Genomic DNA, 24390 nt, shown 5'->3' on the forward strand with positions numbered 1-24390 from the left:
ATTCAGAAACTGTTTTATAAGCATTGAGTGTCCGCCTTCTTCTGTCACAAAACAAGAAGAGGATAAAAGCTAGGGCTGGGGCTAGCTCAGTGGCAGAGTGCTAGCACAGCATGCATGAGCTTGATTCCTGGGCCTGCAGAAATAGAAAAACCAAAAGAGATAGAGCCAGAGCCAGAGATCACACTCAGCTGTGTGACTTCAGTCAGAGCCAGGGGCAGGAACTGATGGGAACTTTCAGAGCTTTCAGTGATAACAAACAGCTGGGGGCGGGGATTTGGCTCAGTGGTTCTGCCGCCTGCCTCGCAAACACAAGGGCCAGAGTTCAATCCCCAGTAACCACCCCCCACCTGCCCCAAAAAAAAGCAAAATCAGTAGATTTCTCTAGGGCCAGGGATTTGGCTCAGTGGTTCCACCGCCTGCCTCACAAGTGTAAAGTCCCGAGTTCAATCCTCAGTATGGAAAAAAACAAAAAAACAGCTGGTTATGATGAACATGCCGTTTCACCACCACTGTGTTGGTGTTCTCTGGTGGGGTAGGGACCAGCAGTTTTCCGGGTTCTTACTTCCCCCAACCAATTCATTGATGGACAGTTGGTGGATGTGAAAGATTACCATTTATTTTAGGACAGAAGTCAGAACAGGAAAAGGGGGAAGCAGCACAAAAGAAGTACCCTGGGAGAAAAGGGTACTTGGAAGGAAAAGGAGAGACGCATCCTGCAAGTGGAATAGGTTGCTCCAAGAACAAGAGGGCGGTGACCCCAAAGTTATTATTGGCATCTTTTTAGGGCTTCCTTGATAGTTGATCCAGGTGTTCCCCCTTGGTCTCGGGCTAGAAAATTGACATCAGTGCCAGGTTCGACGTGTTGTTATCAAAAGATTGGTACCAGGTGCAGGGCTCAGTTTGATCCCATGTCACGCTCGGCTGTTGCCACTTTGTACTTGTGGTTAATAAATCTTAACTGGTAGCTCGTGCCCTGCTTCTCCAGCCATGCTGCCGTGCCCTAGCCTCCTGCTACCTGGGGGTGATGCATAAAACTCAGACTCTGAGTGCTTTCTTTCCAGAGGTCCTGTTTTGTTTTAGGTACTAGGCATTGAATCCAGGGCCTTTGCCCTGAGCTACATCCCCAGCCCTTTTTAATTATATTTTTATTTTTGAAACAGGGTCTCACTCATTCACTGAGTTACCCAGCCTGGGTTCAAACTTGCACTCCCCCTGGTTCAGCCTCCCAGAAGGCTGGGATTATGGGCATGTACCACCTCACCCAGCTGTGTCCTTTTATAAGGAACCTCCAAAAGGATCATGGAAGATACCCCATGTTCATTTGCTTGTGACCTCTTTACATTTGAATGTGATCTCATCTCACATCCTGGCCACTGGCTCTACGTGGATGCCAGGAAGTGGAAAATGGAGCTTTTTTGTGTGCCCAGAAAGGGGAAAGTGACCAGCCTCAGCCACAAACTCCTGTCTACTCTGACCACAGGCTACAGCACCACCCTCTGCGTGGTCACACTCTCCTACTGTCTTCACTTATTTGTGAATGCCTTCCTGGTCCATTATTGAAACATGAGCAACCCCCAACATCAACAGTGGTCCCTCTCTCCTCACCACATGCTTTGTCCTTTGAGCAGCTTGAAAGAGCCATGGTTTCGGCTTCCTAGATCTCCTCGGAGAGCTCTTGTTGCACGTGTCTGTCTGCTAAACAGCACTGGCTGGATTTCCCATATACATGCCCCACAGTGTGTCCAAAACCTAGTTCACCATCTTCCCCCACAAAATCTGCTCTTCCTTCTGTCTTCTCTGTTTTCTGAATGATCACCATCTGTCCAGCTGCCCGAACCAGGAGCAGGGTGTGTTCCAGCCTCCTCCTTTCTCTCGTTCCATCATCTTGGTCAGGAAGCTCGTCAGCTCTCGTAGGCAGGAATGGGTCCCTCCTCTCCTGTTCCACGGCCCCTGCCTGGTTCATGTCCTCCGTCTCCCTCCCTGGGACCGCATGGACAACCTCCTAACCCATCTCCCTGCTGCAGGTGTCTCATCTGCCAGCAAGATCTTTGTGCAATCAGTTCCGTCATGGTGATGTGCTGCTTAGACTCTTCCTGGCTTCTCACTGATTTCACAGTTAAATCGGAATCTGTAAGAGTGACATGTGGAAACTTCCAAATCCAAATCAGACCTCTTCATTCCTCTCTAGACTCATCCCTTCCCAATCAGCAGAACACCCTGACTGCTTCAGCCATGCCAAGCCATGTGCCCTTCCTTCCAGCGGGCTATATTGAGGGTCCTTTCCCTCTGAAGGGAAACTTCCGGCCCCCATTTCCTCCATCCCAGACAGTCTGCACTCATGCACCATGGGGCCAGTGACTCCTCTGGAAGTTGTTCTCCTGTTACTCGTTCACCTTCCCCAGGGACCCACCATACCTGTGTTGTAATACGGGACTGCTTTCAACGGACTGCACCCCACTCTGTGTGACATCAGTGCCTGGAATGTGGCATGTGCTTAAGGAATGCCCACCATTTTAAAGTCCAAGACAGTGAATTCTTTTTCATATGAGCGATTGTGGGGGGATGATTTCTAAATCTCTTCTGAGCCTCAGTTTCTTCTTCTAGGAAATATAACCCTGCTTAGAAGAACTGCTGTTCAAGGTAGAGAGTGCAAGGTACCTTGTGTGGGACAAATGCTTAAAAGCAGGAGTCCTTGGCAGGGAGGTGGATCTTCTGCAAATGGGAAGGGGACCAAGAGACAGAGGGAAGGAGGAAGGAGGGGAAAAGGGGATGCAGAAAGACTTGAGGTGTGTTTCAAGCATGCACCAACTCCCCACGAGGGACGTAATCATTCTGTACTACAGACATGGACTAATAGAAAAGGTTAAAAAAAAAGGAGTCTTCCCTTCTTCCCCGCAGGCCTGAGTTCCCCTGGACTTCTCAGGCATCAGGCTCTTCCAGAGCTGGCTTCTTTTTTTTTTTAACTAATTTTATTTTTATTTTTTATTAGTACCTATTTATGGTACATAATGATTACATTCATTATGGGGCCATCACAAGGACATCCCACATCTTAATTTGTGTTTTGTTTTGTTTTGTTTTGTTTCAATCCCCTAACCCTCCCATCCCTCCCTGCTCCTTCCAACTTGGTCCTCTTCCTATGTGCAAAACCTCTATTTTAACTTCTTCAGATCTTTTTTCATTCCCTTTTATTCCCCTCCCACCCTCTCCCTCCATCTCTTGTTCCTCCATCCATTTGAAAAAGATCTCCCTACTTCTTTCACATATATTTTTTTCTCTCATGTTAGAAATTGCAATACCAAAGTTGATTTATTTCACTCAACATTTCGGTCTCAAAGTACATCCGTTTTCCTACATGTGATTCCTTTCTTATGACAGAGTAGTACTCCATTGTGTATAAATACATTTTCTTTATCCATTCGTCTGTCGATGGGTATATAGGCCCATCACTGACCTCTTCAGCTAAGTCTGAGCTACAGTTTCTAGGCTGTCAGATGAAGAGCTTGAAGGTTACTACTCTTTCCTAACAGCAACAAAGAAGCTCAACAAACTGAAAAATCAACCTTCTTAACACTCATCAGAGAAGTAAGGTCATAGGACCAAAACTACACCAAAACTTGAAGAGACAGACAGGCAAATCCAGAAAATCACAACTTAACCTCACAGGAACCCGCATAGGAACCAGGGGGTGGGGCATGGAACAATTACAGTTGCTGGGGCTTGGTGTAGATGAGTCTAAGAGTTGAAACTCCAGAGGGACTGAGGCTCAGGTCCCTCAGAAGGACCTTCCAGGAAGGTCCCCACACCTTTGTGACCATCACTGCACAAAGAGAGTGATCCAGAAAGTGACACTGAATATCAGGAAAAATCCCCCCAGACTTCTGGAAGGGGAGGAGGACCACTTTGAAGTATGCCAGGCATTCTGTTCTTCTTAAAAGACCTGAAGAAACTATTCTGTCAGAGCCTGACCACCTGGAGGAGTGAAAAATGCCCAACACCATCCCCATCTAGCCATCCTGTCTCACCTAAAGGGATAAAAAACAAGAATCACCAGTGAAGGTCATAGTTTGTGACCCAGGCTCACTGAAAGGCTGAGATGAAGTCCTAGGACAGTAGAACGGCCCTGTCACTGAAATTCCTTTTCCCATGTACATCACGCCCATCCATCAAGAAAAAACCATAAGGCATACCAAAGGGCCAAACGGTGTGTCTACAGCGAACAAACATCAGAACAAGAGTCACACATGGCAGGGATTTGTTAAAACTGAGTAATATGCTTAGGACTTTAGTGAATAAAAGAGACAGCATGTAAGAACAGTGGTAATGTAAATAGAGAGATGGAAATTATAAAAAGCAATCAAAAGGCTAGAGATCAAAAAACACTGGACCAGAAATGAAGGATGTCTTTGATGGGTTCCTTCATAGACCTAGAACCTTTGCGCTTGCAAATATGAAAATAGAAATTTGCAAAACTTAAAAACAATGAGAAAAGACTTGGAGAAAAAGAACAGAATATCCAAGAATTGTTGGGCAGCCGCAAAAGGTGTAACATGTGCATAATGGGAAAACCAGAGAAGAAAAACAAAGGAACAGAAGCAATGTTTGAAACTATAATGACTGTGAATTTCACTCCCCCCGCCAATAATGCCAGATGCAACCACAGATCTAGGAAGCTGAGAGAGTGTGCCTAGCCAAAGCTACTCCCAAAAACATAGCAAAACTACACCTAGGCAAATCATCTCAGCCTGCAAAACATTAAACCAAAAAATCTTACCAGGTATGGTGGCGCATGCCTGTAATCCCAGCCCTCAGGAGTTGAGGCAGGAGAATCAGCCTTAGCTGTACGATGAGTTCAAGGCCAACCTGAACTACACAGCAAGCAAGATCTTGTCTAAGGAGAAAACAAATAGAGCTGGGGACTTAGCCCAGTGGCTCCACACCTGCCTGGCAAGGTCCTGAGTTTGGTTCCTGGAGTGGGGGATGGGGAGGAGAGAAAAGGAGGAAGGAAGGGAGGAGAGAGAGAGAGAAGAGGGGGGTAAGGGAGAAATCAAAGAACAAATCTTGAAAAAGCCAGAGGGAGAAAACACCTAACACCTTCCCTATATAGGAGCAAGAATAAGAATTACACCTGAGTTCTCCTCGGGAACCATGCAAGCAAAAAGAAAAGAGGATGAAATAAAATATTGAAAGGGGGAAAAAAACTAAAATTCTATACTTCAAAAAATTATCCTTCAAAAATAAAGGAAAAAAGAGACTTTCAACAAACAAAAATTGAGGGAATTTGTAGCCAGTATACTTGCCTAGCAAGAAATGTTTTTTTAAAAGCTCTTTAGAGAGCCAGGGATTTAGCTCAGCGGTTCGGTGGCCTGCCTTGCAAGCACAAGGACCCGAGTTCAATCCCCTGTACCAAAAAACAAAGCTCTTTAGAGAGCCAGGGATTTAGCTCAGCGGTTCGGTGGCCTGCCTTGCAAGCACAAGGACCCGAGTTCAATCCCCTGTACCAAAAAACAAAGCTCTTTAGAGAGGAGGAAAATGATATAGTTCATGAAAGATCTCCATAAGGAAAGGAAGAGCATCAGAGAATCAGTCAGTGACAGGAAAATAAAAATGTATTTTAGTCTTCATTAATCTAACAGATAAATGTTCGAAATAACAGCAACAACCAGGGGTGGAACGCAGGACCTCTGCACTGAGCTCCACTCCCAGCCCTTTTATTTCACCAGAGACAAAGTCTAACAGAGTTGCTAAGTTGCTCAGGCTGGGTTTAAATTTGAGATCTTCTGCCTTGGCCTCCCATAGCTAGCATGACAGGCTTGTGCCACCCCATCCATCTACCATAACATTTTAGAGTCCACAAAGACTGCTTGGCAACAATGACAAAAATAATAATAGCAACAGTGTATTTGGTTTTATATATATATATATATATGTGTGTGTGTGTGTGTGTACATATGTATGTGTTTATGTGTGTACGTAAGTGTGTATGGATATATACATATAAATGTGTGTGTGTACGTATGTATGTGTTTATGCGTGTACGTAAGTGTGTATGGATATATACATATAAATGTGTGTGTACATATGTATGTGTTTATGCGTGTACGTAAGTGTGTATGGATATATACATATAAATGTGTGTGTACATATGTATGTGTTTATGCGTGTACGTAAGTGTGTATGGATATATACATATAAATGTGTGTGTACATATGTATGTGTTTATGCGTGTACGTAAGTGTGTATGGATATATACATATAAATGTGTGTGTACATATGTATGTGTTTATGCGTGTACGTAAGTGTGTATGGATATATACATATAAATGTGTGTGTACATATGTATGTGTTTATGCGTGTACGTAAGTGTGTATGGATATATACATATAAATGTGTGTGTACATATGTATGTGTTTATGCGTGTACGTAAGTGTGTATGGATATATACATATAAATGTGTGTGTACATATGTATGTGTTTATGCGTGTACGTAAGTGTGTATGGATATATACATATAAATGTGTGTGTACATATGTATGTGTTTATGCGTGTACGTAAGTGTGTATGGATATATACATATAAATGTGTGTGTACATATGTATGTGTTTATGCGTGTACGTAAGTGTGTATGGATATATACATATAAATGTGTGTGTGTATATATGTATGTGTTTATGCGTGTACGTAAGTGTGTATGGATATATACATATAAATGTGTGTGTACATATGTATGTGTTTATGCGTGTACGTAAGTGTGTATGGATATATACATATAAATGTGTGTGTGTATATATGTATGTGTTTATGCGTGTACGTAAGTGTGTATGGATATATACATATAAATGTGTGTGTGTACATATGTATGTGTTTATGCGTGTACGTAAGTGTGTATGGATATATACATATAAATGTGTGTGTACATATGTATGTGTTTATGCGTGTACGTAAGTGTGTATGGATATATACATATAAATGTGTGTGTGTACATATGTATGTGTTTATGCGTGTACGTAAGTGTGTATGGATATATACATATAAATGTGTGTGTGTGTGTACATATGTATGTGTTTGTGTGTGTACATAAGTGTGTATGGATATATACACATATGTGTGTGTTTGTGTACGTAAGTGTGTGTGGATATATACATATAAATGTGTGTGTGTACATATGTATGTGTTTATGCGTGTACGTAAGTGTGTATGGATATATACATATAAATGTGTGTGTGTGTGTACATATGTATGTGTTTGTGTGTGTACATAAGTGTGTATGGATATATACATATAAATGTGTGTGTGTGTACATATGTATGTGTTTGTGTGTGTACGTAAGTGTGTATGGATATATACATATAAATGTGTGTGTGTACGTATGTATGTGTTTATGCGTGTACGTAAGTGTGTATGGATATATACATATAAATGTGTGTGTGTGCATATGTATGTGTTTATGCGTGTACGTAAGTGTGTATGGATATATACATATAAATGTGTGTGTGTGAAATAAATGACTGAAATTCTACACAGACAAAGGAGGACTGAAGCGTATTTCTTCATTACCAGGGACAGGGACTCACACTGCCTGTGAAGTAGTGTGATGTTCTTTGGAAGTGGACTTGGATGAGCTGTAATCAGAATTGTGTTCCACGCTCCGTTACCAGCCCTGAGGCAGTGCTGTCCCTCACTGTGTGCTGGAACCTTGGCACTCAGTGTGGCCATGTGGACGGGTGGTGAAACCGTAAGAGGTGGCATGAGAGGCACTGGAGGATAAATGCAACCCAGTCATTGTTTGTAAGAGTGGGATGTTATTGGAGGGTAGTCAGCCCTCTGATCTGCCTAGAAAGGGGAACAGGGTTAAAGAAAGATAATAAAGGCATAATTTCATAATACATGGGGGACTAGGAGGTCAGTGCCTTCGAGTGGGCAAAGACAAAGACTTTCCATGCTAGCCATTATTTATTGGGTACACAAAATAATTAGGAGCCAGGCCTGGTGGTGCACGCCTGTAATCCCACCACTCGGGAAGCTGAAGTAGGAGGATCACTGTGAGTTCGAGACCAGCCTGGGCTACATAGTGAGTTCCAGGTCAGTCTCAACTACATAGTGAGACCCTGTCTTAAAAAAAAAAATTGGAAGTAGTATCATGTGACTTACAACTTGGAGGGCGGTGGTGATCCTATGTTGATGCAGGGAGGGGATAAGAGTGTGTGTGCGTAAGTGTGTATGGATATATACATATAAATGTGTGTGTACATATGTATGTGTTTATGCGTGTACGTAAGTGTGTATGGATATATACATATAAATGTGTGTGTGTGCATATGTATGTGTTTATGCGTGTACGTAAGTGTGTATGGATATATACATATAAATGTGTGTGTGTGAAATAAATGACTGAAATTCTACACAGACAAAGGAGGACTGAAGCGTATTTCTTCATTACCAGGGACAGGGACTCACACTGCCTGTGAAGTAGTGTGATGTTCTTTGGAAGTGGACTTGGATGAGCTGTAATCAGAATTGTGTTCCACGCTCCGTTACCAGCCCTGAGGCAGTGCTGTCCCTCACTGTGTGCTGGAACCTTGGCACTCAGTGTGGCCATGTGGACGGGTGGTGAAACCGTAAGAGGTGGCATGAGAGGCACTGGAGGATAAATGCAACCCAGTCATTGTTTGTAAGAGTGGGATGTTATTGGAGGGTAGTCAGCCCTCTGATCTGCCTAGAAAGGGGAACAGGGTTAAAGAAAGATAATAAAGGCATAATTTCATAATACATGGGGGACTAGGAGGTCAGTGCCTTCGAGTGGGCAAAGACAAAGACTTTCCATGCTAGCCATTATTTATTGGGTACACAAAATAATTAGGAGCCAGGCCTGGTGGTGCACGCCTGTAATCCCACCACTCGGGAAGCTGAAGTAGGAGGATCACTGTGAGTTCGAGACCAGCCTGGGCTACATAGTGAGTTCCAGGTCAGTCTCAACTACATAGTGAGACCCTGTCTTAAAAAAAAAAATTGGAAGTAGTATCATGTGACTTACAACTTGGAGGGCGGTGGTGATCCTATGTTGATGCAGGGAGGGGATAAGGACAGCATTCTTACAATAGAAGGTTGTATGAGATAGCAGGCTAATAAAAAATTGTCCTTCCCCCAGGTAAAACCTTTCTCTCTCTCTCTTTATTACTAAGTTTTCAAAGAACTAAGAAGTCTTCAGCTGGTGTAATCTTTCCCTTGAGTGTCATAGTACACGGAACCATTGAGGCCTCAATTTGTGACCAGAGGTACACAGAGTTATGTTTCCAAATATCATAGCCAGCTCACAGGCAAGATGACACTGGGCCTTAGATAGCTATAGTCATAATTTAATTATGAAATGATTTTCCCCCAAAATTATGTAGAATGGCTCCCAACAAGTTGTTATAAAGGAATCAGCCGGGCCCTAAATCACTCCTGCTTCCTGCCTTGCCATGCACTCTGTCACGCCTGTATATGCCACCTACCATGTATGATGTGGCCAGATACCCTGACCAGAGATAAGCAGGCAGGCTGTTGCCATCCTCTTGAGTGCCCCAACCTGAACCAAATAAATTTCTCTTTTCATAAATTATCCAGCCTCAAGTAGTGCATTATAGCAACAGAAAATGACTGAGACAGTAAGAAAGTGTGGAAGACAAAAATAGGAACAGAGAGTAGATACTAATCCAGCTACAACAGTAATCATTTCATATGCCAGTGATCTAAATATACCAATTTAAGGACAGAGGTCATCAGAGTGGATCAAAAACTAACATCCCACTATATGTTGCTACTAGAAAGTTGGTTTAAGTATACATATGCATATAGATTAAAGTGATAAAAGATATAACATGATAAAACTAATTAAAAGAAATATTAGAAAACTAATGCTAATTTTAGATGGAGTGGATTTCAAAGCAGAGAAAGTCATCAGGGTTTTTAAAATGGCTTTACATAGTTATAAGACATTGATACTCCAAGAAAACATAATAATCCTTAATATGAATGTATCTAACAACAGAGCATCAAAAGACATTAATTAACACTGATAGAAATTGGTAAATTCACCATTCCAGCTGGAGACCTCAACATCCTCTCTCTGAAATGAACAGATCCAGCAGGCAGAAAATCAGGATGTAATTGAGATGAACATAACCACCAGTAAACAATACAATACACAGTCTCCTCAAACACTTTAGATATTCACTGAAACAGACCACATTCTGATTCATAAAACTATAAGACATACGTTAACAAGTTTAAAAGAATCAGTACAGAGTGCCCTCAGATAACAGTGGAATTAAATCAGAAATCAGTGACAGAGGGCCAGGGATTTAGCTCAGTGGTTCTGCCACCTGCCTTGCAAGCACAAGGTCCCGAGTTTGTTCCCTGGTACTAGAACAACAAAAACAAAAGAAATCGGTGACAGAAAGATAGATGGAGAATCCCAAAATGCTTAGTGACCAGGCAACGTGTTTCTAATAACCTGAGGAACAAAGAAGAAATCTCAAGAGAAAACTCTCTTAAAATATTTTGAGCTAAATGAAAAAGGAAAAAAAGAGAAAATGAAAAATATAACAAGAAAATTCATGGGATGCAGTGCTTATAGCTAGGTCTTCGAAACAATGAAGTTTAGAAGCTTGGTATTCTTGTACTCATGGTGCAGTGTGGTTCACGTGGTCACTTTGGCTGGGCCTGGGAAGTTCTGAGCTTGTTCACCCAGTCAACCAGAATGGTCACTGTCTCATTGGCAAGACGGTGAAGCCCAGGTACAAATGACGGAGCAGTATCGACCCCTGCATGGCAGTGCAAACCCGGATCGAGTACAGGGAGCAGGTGGTCAGAACATGAGGGACCCGGCTAAAGTCCGGGGTCTGAACATATGTAGGCGAATGGAGCACAGGGACAGTGTGGTAAAGGGATTAAGCCCCTACAGTATCAGTCAGTGGTAGCTTCTGGCACAGTGGCACAAGTAGAGCCAAATACTAAACAGTTTGGAAACACGTGTGATTAAACTTTATTATTACAAAAATTTCAAGAGGAAATGGATACAACTCTGAAGGATCCAAAAAATGTGCAATGAAGCAAAAGGAGTTACCAGTGCACGTTCCTTTTTTTTTTTTTTTTTTTTTTTTTTTGTACCAGTGATCAAACTCAGGACCTTGTGCTTGCAAGGCATTCTTAATACTGAAAGTTTTGAAACTACATCTAAGTCACAGAGAAAGTGGCCAAATTCATATGTGAATGACAGGCAGTCACTTACAGAAAAAAAGTGAAATGTCCACTGCGCTATGATCAGGGCCAGGATTGAGATTTAATAACCAAAGACCCTGGTGTAAGAAATGAAGCCCAAGGAAGAGCCCCTGACTAAAGCTAAGACTCAGAGCCATGAGTGCGCGTGAGAGAGAAAGACAACAGGGTCCCCAGCTGAGCACTGAGGAACTCAAAGGCGGGGCGGAGAAGGGCGGTCGCAGGCAGCGGAGGACACGCGGGAGCAGCAGTTAGAAAGAGGAATGGGTTTGTAGAATCCAAGGGAAATGACTCTTCAAGAGCAGGGAGCATTCACTGTGACTGGGATGAGGAAGAAGAGGGAGACCGGAAAAATAACCGAGGGGAAACTGTTGTCCTTCCGGAAAATTATGGAGGAAATCGTGTGTGTCGTGGATGACACTTAAATGTTGAAGAAACTCACGGGAGGGGTCCCCCATTAGAGGGAACGCACGAGGGCAGTCGACCCGAACGCTGTGGGGCTGGGGTCCAAGCCTCAGAAGGAGAGGCTGGGGGAGCCCAGACTGCAGATGCCCTCGGGGCCCAGCCGGAGGAAGAGGGCGTAGCTTCAGCGTCGGGAGCCGAATGGGCCCTGGAGTGGGGCCCGCAGAGGCAGAAGCAGGTGGAGATTGAACTGTGGAATCCAGCAGAGAGGGAGCCACGCAAACGGCACCCGACTCGCTTGGTTCCCTGAGTAAAAACTGATTTTGACCAATCACCCCTTTTCATTTTTGTTCATTGATTTAGCCAGTGTTTATCCGGTGCCGCTCAGGTGCCAGGCTCTCTTGTGGGTACTGAGGACAGAGTATCCTGGACGCGCTGGCCCGGTGTGCACCGCCATGGGGCTCTGCCAAGTGTGTGCTCCAGGCGGCAGAGGGGGTGGTGGCCGAGGCTTCCAGCAGGCCAGGAAGGAAGTGGCAGGAAGAGCTGAGGGCCAAGGGCCAGGACAATTGAAACACGTTTGACTTCTTCAAACTCGGTGTCAGGTGTCCGGAGAGCTCTTTAGTAAAAAGTACCTAGATGATCCTAATAATCCCACCAGCGTCCTTTTAAATGCTGCTGCTGCTTCCTTGAGATCTTCTCTAATAACTAAACATTAATTTTTTTCTGTGTAACGGGTCTTTCGTATTTTTTATTAGTACTCGTTTGTAGGACATAGTGTTTACACTCCTTGTGTGGAGTTGGTGCTGCAGGTACAGAACACATCTTAATTTCTTTTTCATCCCCTTTCCCTCCCATCCCTCCATCTCTTGATCCCCTTCCCATTGAGAAAGATCTGTCTCGCTGCTTCCTGTCATAGTTCCTTTGCTTTGCTCTTTATGTATAATTTGGGTTTCTCCTGTAAGACAAACCATGGGATATGTCAACTCATGTGTCGTGTATCCGATTTATTTCACTTAATTTGTGGTCTCAAGGTGAATCCATTTTCCTATGAGTGATTCAAATGTATCCTGTCAAACTTGAGATTTCCACCTGTTCAATGGATGTAATTTTCAGATTATTTGGATCAGAAGAGATAATCTAGCTGGGTGTGGGGGTGCACACCGGTAATGCCAGCATTTGGGAAGCTGAGGCAGAAGGATCACCACAGGCTAGAGGACCATCTGAGCTACGTAGTGAGTTCAAGGCCAGCCTGAACTACATAGCAAGACCCTGTCTTTAAAAAACATCGGAGAGAGGGGGAGAGAGAGACAGACAGACAGACAGAGATAGTATATCTGTGTAAAGCCACCCTCCAGGGAAGACCATCCAGTAAACTCTTCCAAATTCTTCCTCCTTTGCTTCTTAAGATTAAATTATTCCTCTTTTTTTTTTTTTTTTTTTTGTACCGGGGATTGAACTTGGGTCCCTGCGCTTGCAAGGCAGACAGGCAAACCACTGAGCTACATCCCTGGCACATTCCTCTTCTTCATTTCCTTCTCAGGAGGGACGGCCATATCATGCTCTTCTTTTGTGTCGTCTGCACTGTGACAAATATACAAATAGATTTAGTAAATAAAGTCACAAATCCACATTCCCCAGCCAGAACAGTTTACTGTGGTGTTTGTGTAACTGAATTTCCATAGTGATATTATCTTCTAAATTAAGAAGTATTACATTTAGCCAGAGGTGTGAGGTTGTATTTGTAAAGCATTGTAATGCTTTTGTAAAGCATTCTCAAAGTGGTAATTTGCAGTGGCACAGAACTAAGCCTAATTTGAGCACTTATAAGTTGTAGGAGACATACAAAGTCCCATTCCAGTGGGCAAGTCGTTTGGTTTGATTTAGTTTGGGTTTGGGTTGATTGTGTTTTGTTTGTCGTACTGAGGATTGAACCCAAGGCCTTCGCACTGAGCTGCATTCTCATCCTCTTTTAATTTTTTATTTTTGAGATGAGATCTCTCTAAATTGCCCAGCCTAGACTCAAACTTGTGATCCTCCTGCCTCTGCCACCAGAGTGTTGGGATTACAGGTGTGCACCACCACACCCAGCTGGTAAATAAGGTTTTTGTGCCACTACCTACAAGGATCACTGGAAGGGGCGAAGCTGGAGTGCCTGGGTTTTCCTCTCAGCTGTGCTGTTGGTGACAAAAGCTGTTGGCCTTTTGGGTGATGAGAGAAGGGACATTGGCGAGAAACAGTCAGACAGATGCCAGCCTCGGTTTCCCCAGATGCTAAAACAACAGATTTGGGCAGCCAGCACTTCCTCTGTCCACTGGCTATGGGGAGTCAGAGCTAATTGATTTTGTAAGAAGAAAGACAAATCCCATTTTTAAACCTTATCAGTTGGGGATGTATTTTTACAATTCTTGACTGCTGAGTCAGGGATGTCCTTGCAATTTCTCAGTGTGAATATCAAGTATTAGAGAGCGATACTGTATCGCTGAGGCTGCCAATTTCGAGCAGTGCGTTCAGTACATTTTTAATATTTCCACACTCAGAAGACATAAAAGTAAATGCCTCATCTCTATGCGTGTCAGGCACAGCCCATCACGGGAAGATAGGAGAAATCTTCGCAGGAGATGAGAACTGATAGCATTCTTTATTTTGAAGCACACAGCCATCCTCCAGGGGTTAAAACATGAAGGACTGAGCAGGGAGACTATTTGCTTTGCTTCTTTTCAAGACAGGTTTGATAATTAATTTCATGGGCTCCTGTGACATCTTATTAACTGAAGTAACCTTGAATTCAGTGTCATTTTGAAGGCAAAATAAAATATTTGTGATAACACAATAGTGTCACTGCCTAGCAAAGAGGAGGAGGTAGAAGTCACCGTCATCTGGTATCACAGGGCCTTAAAAGACAGGAAGCTACTGCTACCAAGAAACCAAATAGCCTGGGGTGCTCATCTGTATACAGGAGGAAGAGAAGTAAGGGGAGAGTCAGGGATTTAGCTCAGTGGCACCTTGCCTGCCTCATAAGTGCAAGGTCCTGAGTTCGATTCCTGGTACCAAAAAGAAAAAAAGAAAAGGATGCAAAAACCTGGAGCCTGTTTGATAGGAAACTGACTCACACGGACCTGAGCATGGGCAGACAGGGACCGGGAGAGCTTGCCCTAAGGAGCAGAGTTCCCATCCACCCACTGGTAAGGCCCCCCTCCTTCTTCTCACTACTGTAGGCCCTCATTTTGTTTTTCTGTTGGAGCCTTGTTAACTTTTATTGTTTCGAGACACGGCTTTGCTATGTAATTCAGCCTGGTCTTGAACACTCTGTGTACTGAGGCTGGCTTCAAACTCATGATGATCCTCCTGCCTCAGCCTCCCCAGTGCTAGGATCACAAATGTTCCCCACCACACCCAGCTTTCATTTTTCTTGTTTAATTTTTATTAGTATATGTTTGCAGTATGTAATGATTATATTCTGCATGGGGAGTTGATATGGGTACAGAACACCGCATCATTCTTTTTGCATCTTCTCAGTGGTTGTAGTTGGAGCCAGCAGAGACCAAGGGCCTGGACGCCTGGCTGGGTTTCGAGTTCTGGTCAGGGCTCTCTGCTGTCCCCACACCCACTCACTTCTCTGCATCTTGGTTCCCAAGCCTATGAAATGACGAGAACAGTGTGAAAATTAAAGAGCTAATTATGATCCAGACACTTTTTCAAATGCAAAGAACCATTTACCAAAGTTCTTATGTCCTCTCTTGAATTGAGATGGAAAATATAGAACAGCTTTACCACCCAGATTTTAGGACTGCTTCAGAAATATTTTAAATGATCACATAAAGAGCAAAAAAATAACACAACTGAAGAACTTACTTGGGCCAGGCGTGGTGGCGCATGCCTGTAATCCCAGCATTCGGGAGGCTGAGGCAGGAGGGTGGCTGTGAGTTCGAGACCAGCCTGGACTACATAGTGAGTTCCAGGTCAGTCTCAACTACATAGTGAGACCCTGTCTCAAAAAAACTTACTTGGGATTTCAATGTCATTCTGGAATTGTCACTGGAATTGGCAAACTGCCCTTATCCTTTTTTTTTTTTGTACTAGGGATCAAACCCAGGGTTGCTCTACTACTGAGCTACAGTCCTAGCCTTTGTTGTAGTTGGGGTTTTGCAAGGTAATAGATTAAATATGGGACATATAATTTGTAGGATTATTTTATAATATTCACCCAAAGAGTCAAATGCAGAGCCCAAGAGATCTGTCCACACACTAGAGACCAGAAGAATCCAGCCCAGGGCCTGGATCCCACCGTGATGCAAGTCCGTATCGAGGATCTGCACTGAGAAGGCCCAAAAGGCCAGTGGTGGAAGCTAGAAAGTCTGCACGAGTGGGTGAAGGATCTGTGCCACCAGGCTGAGGGGTCTGCATTGGAGCCAGGAAGCAACGCTCAAGGCGAAGACCAGAATGTCCCTGACAAGAACAACAGCCAGTGGGTGGGGGTGGGCAGGGGGGACAGCGAGGACCCGAGCTCCCCTCCGATGAGAGCAGCCAAGTTCGCATCAGGAAAACCAGCAGGCGGTAAGCTTCTCCAAGAAAATCTGCAGCCAGCAATCTTTCCCTCCAGTTGTCTTTGTATGCCGTTGGCAGCAGTTCTCACAGGGGTCTTCCGCACTCAGACCATGCTGACTCAGTTCAGCTGGGCGTTCCAAATTCACCATTCGTTAACCCACCACACCCTTTTTATTTTTCATTTTGAGACAGGGTCTCACTAAGTTGCCCAGGCTAGCCTTGAGCCTGCAGTCTCCTGCCTCAGCCTCCCTCCCTTGTAGCAAGGATGACAGGTATGCACTGCCACACCTGGCTAGATCTTCCTTTTACCGGCACTTGCTCCTGCCTCTACTGCAGGACTTAGCACAAGGATTGAGGCTGTTCGTGTGTCTCTGTCCCCAGCAGGTTATACCAGGAGAGGTGGACAATGCCCATCTCATGGCAGCTTCTCAATTCCTCGCATGATGCTTGACAAATTAGAAGAAAAATATGATATGTTCCATAAATCAGATGAAGAAGAAATTCAAAGGGAGGTACAGGGCAAAAATCTGACTCTTGGTAATCTATAAACATAACAAGAGAGAAGACAAATTCAGAAGGCAATTATGATTTTTTAATTTATATGCACTTTTTTTAAGGGGAAGCAGGTTGAGACAGGGTCTCGCTGTGTAGCCCAGGCTGGCCTTGGAACTCTCAGTGATTCTCCTGCTTCGGCTTCCCAAGTGCTGGGATTATAGCCATACAGCACCACACCCAACTAAAAGTTCACATATTTCCAAAAGAGGATGACTAGCTTGCTAAGGGAGCCACAAACTTTCACACGTGTGGAGATGTGGGAGAGTCTGGACTTACCTAGGTGGAGCAGAACATTCTGTGGGGGGCATAAAGAGCGCCAGGCACTTGCTGGTCTGTCCCCAGCTCAGATTGGGATTTGTGGCCTTGTTCACAGGCTCTGTTCCCAGTGTCCTGCGCAGGTAACCATGCAATACGGAGATTTCCCCATCTGCACAGCCTGAATCTTAGCAGGAGTCAGGCTTCGGTATTACTGTGTAAGGCAGAACTGAGCCTAGAGCTGGAAATTATGAAGAAATGCAATTCAGATCAGTAGGTAAAGAACTGTTATCCAACTGAATACCTCTTTGAAGAGACGTCAACAAATTCTATGCACCCATTCCTCAGGGTTGTTAAAAACTGAAAGAGAGATTTCTGTACAGAGTGGGAAAATTACATGTCTTCCAAAGTCCTTCTGGTTAGGTGTGTGTGTGTGTGTGTGTGTGTGTGCGCGCGCGTGCGTGTGCATGTGTGCGTGCACACCCAACACACTCCCTCCACCATCCCAGAAATACCTGAACCAGGCTCCCCAGCCTGCTCAGTATCTGAAACCCCACCCCTGGAGAACCTCCTGGGATGGATATTGTCCCTGAAGCTCTCTGTTTTTATGATTAGCTTGTATTATTTAACCAGATGTAACTCCCACCAAATATAATTTTGATCGTCTTAGAACAATGTGAATCATTTGATCTTTTTTCGCTTTGGATTCCGATCAGTAAAAATCATTGTATTATTTAATATCAAGAATTGATAGTTTTCGTTCAGGAGACAGCCTGTCGGCATGATGAGGTGGAAACATGCTAAGTCACACCGCCTGTTGGCCCTGCAGCAGGGATGGATGGGTATGCAGTGCTGAAGACTGTGCTGTGAAGGTCAGAGTGCCAGGTTTTCATTCCAGTTCTGCCCATTGTATGCCCCTAGTTACATGGCCTTAAAATTCTCTGCCAGTTTCTTACTTGCAAAGTGGGAGTTTTTCCAAGATTCACTGGGATAATATAGAACAATAATCATAATGTAGAACAATAAAGCGTATTGAGTATCTACTCCGAGTCAGGCACTAGTCAGTTATCTTGATAGCCGCCACCTGAGTTCCACCTTTCAGGGGAGACTTAGAGGTATTGGGAGTTTGTCTTAGATCACACAGCTGGAGGGCGACAAAGATGTGACATACTCAGTTCTGTCCAGTAGAAAACCTGTGTTCCTAACTCCTACGAAAGAAGACCTAACTTAGAGGGCTGCTTTCTAACCCTGCATCTGTGAGGGTTTTTTAGAGCAAGAACCTGGAGGAACAGCAGTGATGATAGCTGGTTCTCAAGTTCTTACTGTTTTGGGCACTGTTTCAAGAACTTTCTGTGCATTAAACTTTGGCACAACCTTAATAAGGTTTTATCTCTGTTCCCATTTTATAGATGCAGAGCCGAGGCCCAGACATGTTCAGTAATATATCAGGGATTCAACACAGGCAGTGTGACTTTTCCAAGTTTTAACAGATGGTACCCTGTCTACTGTAGGAGAGCACTGGGCAGGGCAGAGGGCTTTGGAGAGCGGGGGACCCCATTCAGCTCCCAGATCCAAAGGAAGAAAGTGTGGGGCTAAGAAGGAATCAAAGTCAGTCGGTGCCCATTTACTTAGTTTTGCGAGAACTTCCCACAAGGTTGGAGCAGGAATGGACGCAGAGGACCAGGCCCAACCAGTGTTACTAGAGCTGAGGCCTTTCGTTTGCTGCTTTCATCTTTCATTTAGACGCTTGACGGCTCATGGGGGTCACACCTGGTTCTAAACAGGAAACACCACAAGTCTCCTTTTAAAACCACTCTGCATTTTAACTAATCTTGTCTGGGGAAAGCAGCAGAGAACCTGGCTCTAACACTCCAGTGCCTGCCATATATTCATAACCTTGGAGAAAGTCAGCAGCTTTGATCAGGTGCTCAGCCTGTGCCAAGAGCTCCCGCGATCCGGTTTCATCTTCAGAACCCTGGGAGGAGAATATCATTCCCAAGGTCACAGGACTAATAATGTCTTCACTCAAGTTCAAGCTTTTCCCATAAGCCTTTGGGCTGCCTCAGAATCTGTAATGGTCCCCTCCCGCCCAAAACACAACAAACCAAGCAAAACTAACCAGCTTCTATTTTATTCTAGTATTTTCACAAGAGTTAATCTCTTCACATGCTTATAAAAGAAGCAAGCCGTATAAACAGATGTCTAAGATGGCAAAAAAAAAAATGAAATCTGTGATTTCTTGGCTTTCTATGAACAATATACTTCCATTTCCTTGCTATTTTCTTCAACTTACTTTTTTCTTATTTATAAAATCAAAACTGCATGTTTTGAAAAATTATAAAAATATGAAGAGTGCTGGGGATTTACCTCTGGTTCGGGCACCTGCCTCGCAAATGCAAGGCATTTGCATTCCATCCCCAGTACCCCCCCAAAAAAAAAGAAGAAGAAAATTAACATTAGTATTTTAGAGTGTTTCCTTGACTGATACATATTAAATAAAGTTAGAAGAGAAAAGGGGAAATGTTGATCAAAGGGAACAGAAATCAACAGAATAGTGATCGCAATAAAAAATAATGAATGCACTATATATTTCAAAATTACCTAAAAAGTAGAATTAAAATCTTTTCTTTACAGAAGGAATTATAATTACCCACATATGGTGGTACACTCATGTAATCTCAGCACTTGGGTGGCTGAGGCAGGAGGATCATCTCAAGTTCAAGGCCAGCCTGGGCTGCATAGCAAGTTCAAGACCAGCTTGAACTACACAGCAAGACCCTATCTCAAAAAAACAAAAAAGAAAGAGTTATAATTATGTACGGTAATGACTTGTTAATTAGTCTGATTAATCATTACACTTTGTTAACGTAAATCACAACAGTACATTGCACCCCATGAGTACGTACAATTGTTGTCAATTAAAAATAGAAAATGTCAGGCTGTCGTATTCCTCAGGGTACCTGCCCTGCTTCCTCAGGGTGTGCTTTGATCTTACTTTTACTCAGCCCATACTTGCTCTGCAGAGCCAGTTTCTCCTTGCTTCACTTTTACTTTCTTAAATCTACTTTGCCACTGCTTTTTGCTCATTTTATTCAAGAAACGAAGAATTTTAAATTATAAGCAAATTTTCACTTAAATGACACCAAATTTCCCATGTTCTAGAATGGTCCATGTGATAACACTTTAAGGGCGGTGTAAAATATAATTCGGTAGAAACGCTGCATCCATTTTCATCATTCCTGTGCTGCAGGACACCGAGTGTTCTGCTCATTTTAGTGTTGTGAATAATACACCCTGAGCCATCGTCACACACCATTTCCTTTTCCTGAATCACTGATTATTACCTCAGGGGTACTCAGGGCCAAAAGGTATAAGGACAGTACTGCAATATTTCTACCTCTTTTGAATCAGAAATACCTGAATAATAAAACAAGGATTGTGAGGAGGAAGATTTTTAGGTGAGGCTGTTTGTTTAAATTGTTTGAAATAAGACCTGTCAAATGAGGCCCAGGTTAGTCCTGCCTGGCTCGGGTGCAGAGGACATTAATGCTGAAATACCTGCGGTCCACTGGATGATGAGCCAGCCACCTGGTGTGGGCCTCCAGATGAGCGGCACCCCCATTGTTCCTGCCACACAAGTTAGCTCTACGCTCAGTTCTTAGACTGTCACTGGCTCCAGCCCGCTGTAGGAGTCCCCTGCCCTTCCGCTGAAAACACCCCAGACACCGTGGCCCCCGCACACATGGGCCCTTGACCTTCAGCTCGCACCCAGAACATCTCAGGCTCACAGCCTCTTCTGCGGGGGAAGCACATCTACCAGGACAAATTTACGGAGCAAAGCTGGGAAACAGAAGTAAACAGAATTTCCATAAGCTGCTTCAGAAAGAACAAAAGCTTTAGAAAACAGTATTACAAACATCATGTACCCACGGTAAGAAATAAAACCTTCGGGGCCAGGGATTTATCTCAGTGGTTCCAGTGCCTGCTTCGCAAGCGCAAGGACCCGAGTTCGATCCCCAGTACCAAAAAGAAAAAACATAACCAGAAGCTCCCACAAACCTGCTTTGCAGTCACACCCACTGGCCCTGCCCAGAGGCTGCTGCTGTTCGGAGTTCCAATCTGTCCATCTCGCATCTGTCTTTGTATTTGTACTGCATACATCAGCTGTGTCCAAAATGCGGGTTTCAGGGTGGGTGCAGGACCTCTGTTCACTTCTCAGCAGCATCTAAAACGATACCTGGCACATGGCAGATATTCAAGAAATAGTTATTGACTGTTAAATGTGTATTCCTAAGAGTGTGAGGTACGTTTTGTGTCTTCAGTTCCTTGGAAATGGCAGTACGTCTATAGCCCTCGGCAGCTTGATTTTCTTCTTTGGCCTGCGCTGCTTGTGTAACTCTGTTTCGTGCGGTTGCACTGCCGTGTGGTTTTCCACTCTCAGACTGGAACCTGGGGAGCTTATGTATTCTCACGGTGGGAGCTAGGGTTGTTTGCAACTTTTAATGTGTGAATTTAGTATAGCGAACATTCTGATACTGTCTGCTTGTTAAATCAAGTGAGCGCTTCTCTGCTAAATAATGGAGGAGGAAGTGGAGAGGGGCTGCTTCTGGCCTCTGCTGTTTGTTGCCTCAGGGTTGAGTGGGGCTCAGCACCTGGACATCTGCTTTCTCACAGATGAAATGAGGCCCATTGGACAGCCAGCCTCTCCATGGGCTGTGCATCTTCAGCTTCAAAATATATTTATGTTGCGGGGGGGCATCCAGGGATCAAACTCAGGACCTTGCGCTTGCAAGGCAGGCAGCGGCACCACTGAGCTAAATGCCTAGCCCAGCTCCATTATATAATCCCGGCCTCTCTCACTAAACTCATCAATGGAATGCTATAGCCAAGAGGTAATTGGACTTGTGGAATTCTGTCACTTCCAGCAGTCAGACTCTGCTTGGATTGTATATGTCCACTCTAAATTAGAAACTCCTTTAGCACCTTAGGGTAGTAGTTAGGACTCTCTTTGGATGTCTTCTGTGTAGCCCTTCTGTATTTTTCTAAATCACTTTGGTTCCTTGGCCCTGCCCTGATAGGTAATGGGAGTTTTATTCTTGGTGGTGGGAAGGGAAGGCCCATCTGCCTCTCCTCCAGGATCTTCCTAGCATCTGTGAAGACTCACCTGGTCCAAATGGTTAGAAGCAGCCTCTAGTCTTCAGCTCTGTGTGGTGAACGGGGGATGTTCTGTCTGAATCCGTGCAATCCGCTCAAAAGCTGGCTGCTCCGTTCGTAGCTCCACACAGCTGTGAGCAGCTGGACCACGGCAGTCAGTCTGGACCCAGCCATCACCTGCCACACCCACCAGAGGGCTGGCGTCCCCTGGAGCCATGGGTGTGTGCCGGGAGCTCAGGTATCCTCCTTTTACAAACAGCGGGCCCCTTTGCCCTAGAATAGTCTTGCTCCCTGGCTGGAGGAGGGAGTGCTGGCTCATCCCATCGCTCAGAGCCCACTCTTACACCATTCGTCAGAGTTCCGCTCCCCAGTGGCAGAAAACAGGACACTGCTTTTTCATCACGGATCTGGCTGGCTCTATTTCCAGAGGCCTTGCTCATTATTTTTATCAGTTTTTACTTGCTCTGAAAATGACTGCATTCACATAACATTATTTAAATCTTGTAGACTACACTGTAGCTATCCTGTTGACTTTATGGTTTCTGAAAAGAATTTTTTTTGGGGGGTGGCGGGGTTTGAGACAGGTTCTCACTATGTAGTTGAGACTGGCCTGGAACTCATTATATAGCCCAACTGGTCTCAAACTCACAGCGATCCTCCTGTCTCAGCCTCCTGAGTGCTGGGATTATAGGCGTGCGCCACCATGCCCAGCTCTGAAAAGATTTAATAGATTTCCCAAAACTCAATTAATGTTTATCACCAAAGAAATCTTTATCAGGCTGGGGATTTAGCTCAGTGGTTCTGCTGCCTGCCTTGCAAGCACAAGGACCCGAGTTTGATCCCCGGTACCAAAAAACAAAACAAAAGAAATCTTTATCAGGCTGGGGATTTAGCTCAGTGGTTCTGCTGCCTGCCTTGCAAGCACAAGGACCCGAGTTTGATCCCCGGTACCAAAAAACAAAACAAAAGAAATCTTTATCTAGCAAAGTCAAATCAAATAGATAACACTTTTACCTGTAGCTCTTCTCTGTCTGCTCAACACACAAGTAATCAGATGACATTAATCTTACACACTTCCTTGAGTGAGTCCAAATTACCCTTTTTTCTTCCTCCTGGAGTTTAAGTTATAGGCTAATTTGCACCAAGAGTTAAGACCACAAGTTACACCTCCACTGGGGCAGAGACCTTGAGCAGGCGGGTTAACCACACTGCCCTCCCTTTGATGTATGGTGAGAAGCTTCCTCCACTGCCAGGGCAGGGACACCCATTCATGCTTACTGAGCACTCAGTATGCCGGGCATTAGCTAAGTGCCTTGCATACCAGAGCCCTATCTGATCAACTTCATTAAACCCATTTCATAGATAAGGAAATTGAGACTCCAAGTGTGAAATTGCCTGGCCAATGTAACGCGCCGAGTCCATTTTCAAAGCAGGACTTTAACCAACTTTCTCTGACTCCAAATTTTCTGTCATTTAAAGGTTTGTGTGCTCCCAAAAAGTATGTTGAAATCTTGTCTCTAACAAAAGGGTGCCTTTAGGTCGTGATGGAGCTACCATCAGTGGGATTAGCGCCCTTACCAAAGAAGCTCAAGCTCTCTCCAGCCACTGTATCTGCTGATCATGACCTTCACAACTCCAGAAATGTAGAGTCAGGTTCTGTTGGTCACAAGCCAGTCAGTCTGTGGTATTTTGTCCTAGCAGCTGGCATGAGCTAAACCAAATACAGTTCTCAAACCAGGCATAGCCACAGCTGCTTTGAGAGGCCCATGGGGAGCCCGTGAAACCTGCCAGCTCTAGGCCCAGCCCTCAGGATACTGATTCTTAGATGGAGGAGAGATGAAGAGAGGGAAGGGAAAGTAAAAAGAAGCTGCATTATACTCATGTATGAACTCTCCACGATGAGTGTATAGAGGGCCAGGTGTGGTGGCGCACGCCTGTAATCCCAGCACTCAGGAGGCCGAGGCGGGAGGATTGCCCTGAGTTTGAAGCCAGCCTGGGCTACACAGTGAGTTCAGGGCCAGCCTGAACTGCATAGCGAGACCCTGTCTCACAAAATCAAAGCAAATTTTTTAAAATAAATAAAAGTCAATGGAGGGCGAAAGGTTTTTCACATTTTCTGTTACTGAGTGGCTTTATTCTTTCCTTGTATTCTCTGGTAAGTTACCTAGATCTAACCCTTGTGTGGATGTCGGTCTTCCTGCATGGGCTGGAAGAGCTGGG

The 24390-nt window shown here is 44.4% G+C and overlaps 1 protein-coding gene across 4 annotated transcripts in view; it reads left to right on the top strand.

Annotated features, from left to right (window-relative positions):
- The window catches only part of Ak5 (adenylate kinase 5), a 219973-nt gene that overhangs the window by 160827 nt on the left and 34756 nt on the right, over positions 1–24390 (top strand). The window lies entirely within an intron of this gene.

The sequence above is a fragment of the Fukomys damarensis genome, unplaced genomic scaffold (assembly GCF_012274545.1).
Source record: "Fukomys damarensis isolate Sample0158 unplaced genomic scaffold, DMR_v1.0_HiC HiC_scaffold_33, whole genome shotgun sequence".
Taxonomy (NCBI): Eukaryota; Metazoa; Chordata; class Mammalia; order Rodentia; family Bathyergidae; genus Fukomys; species Fukomys damarensis.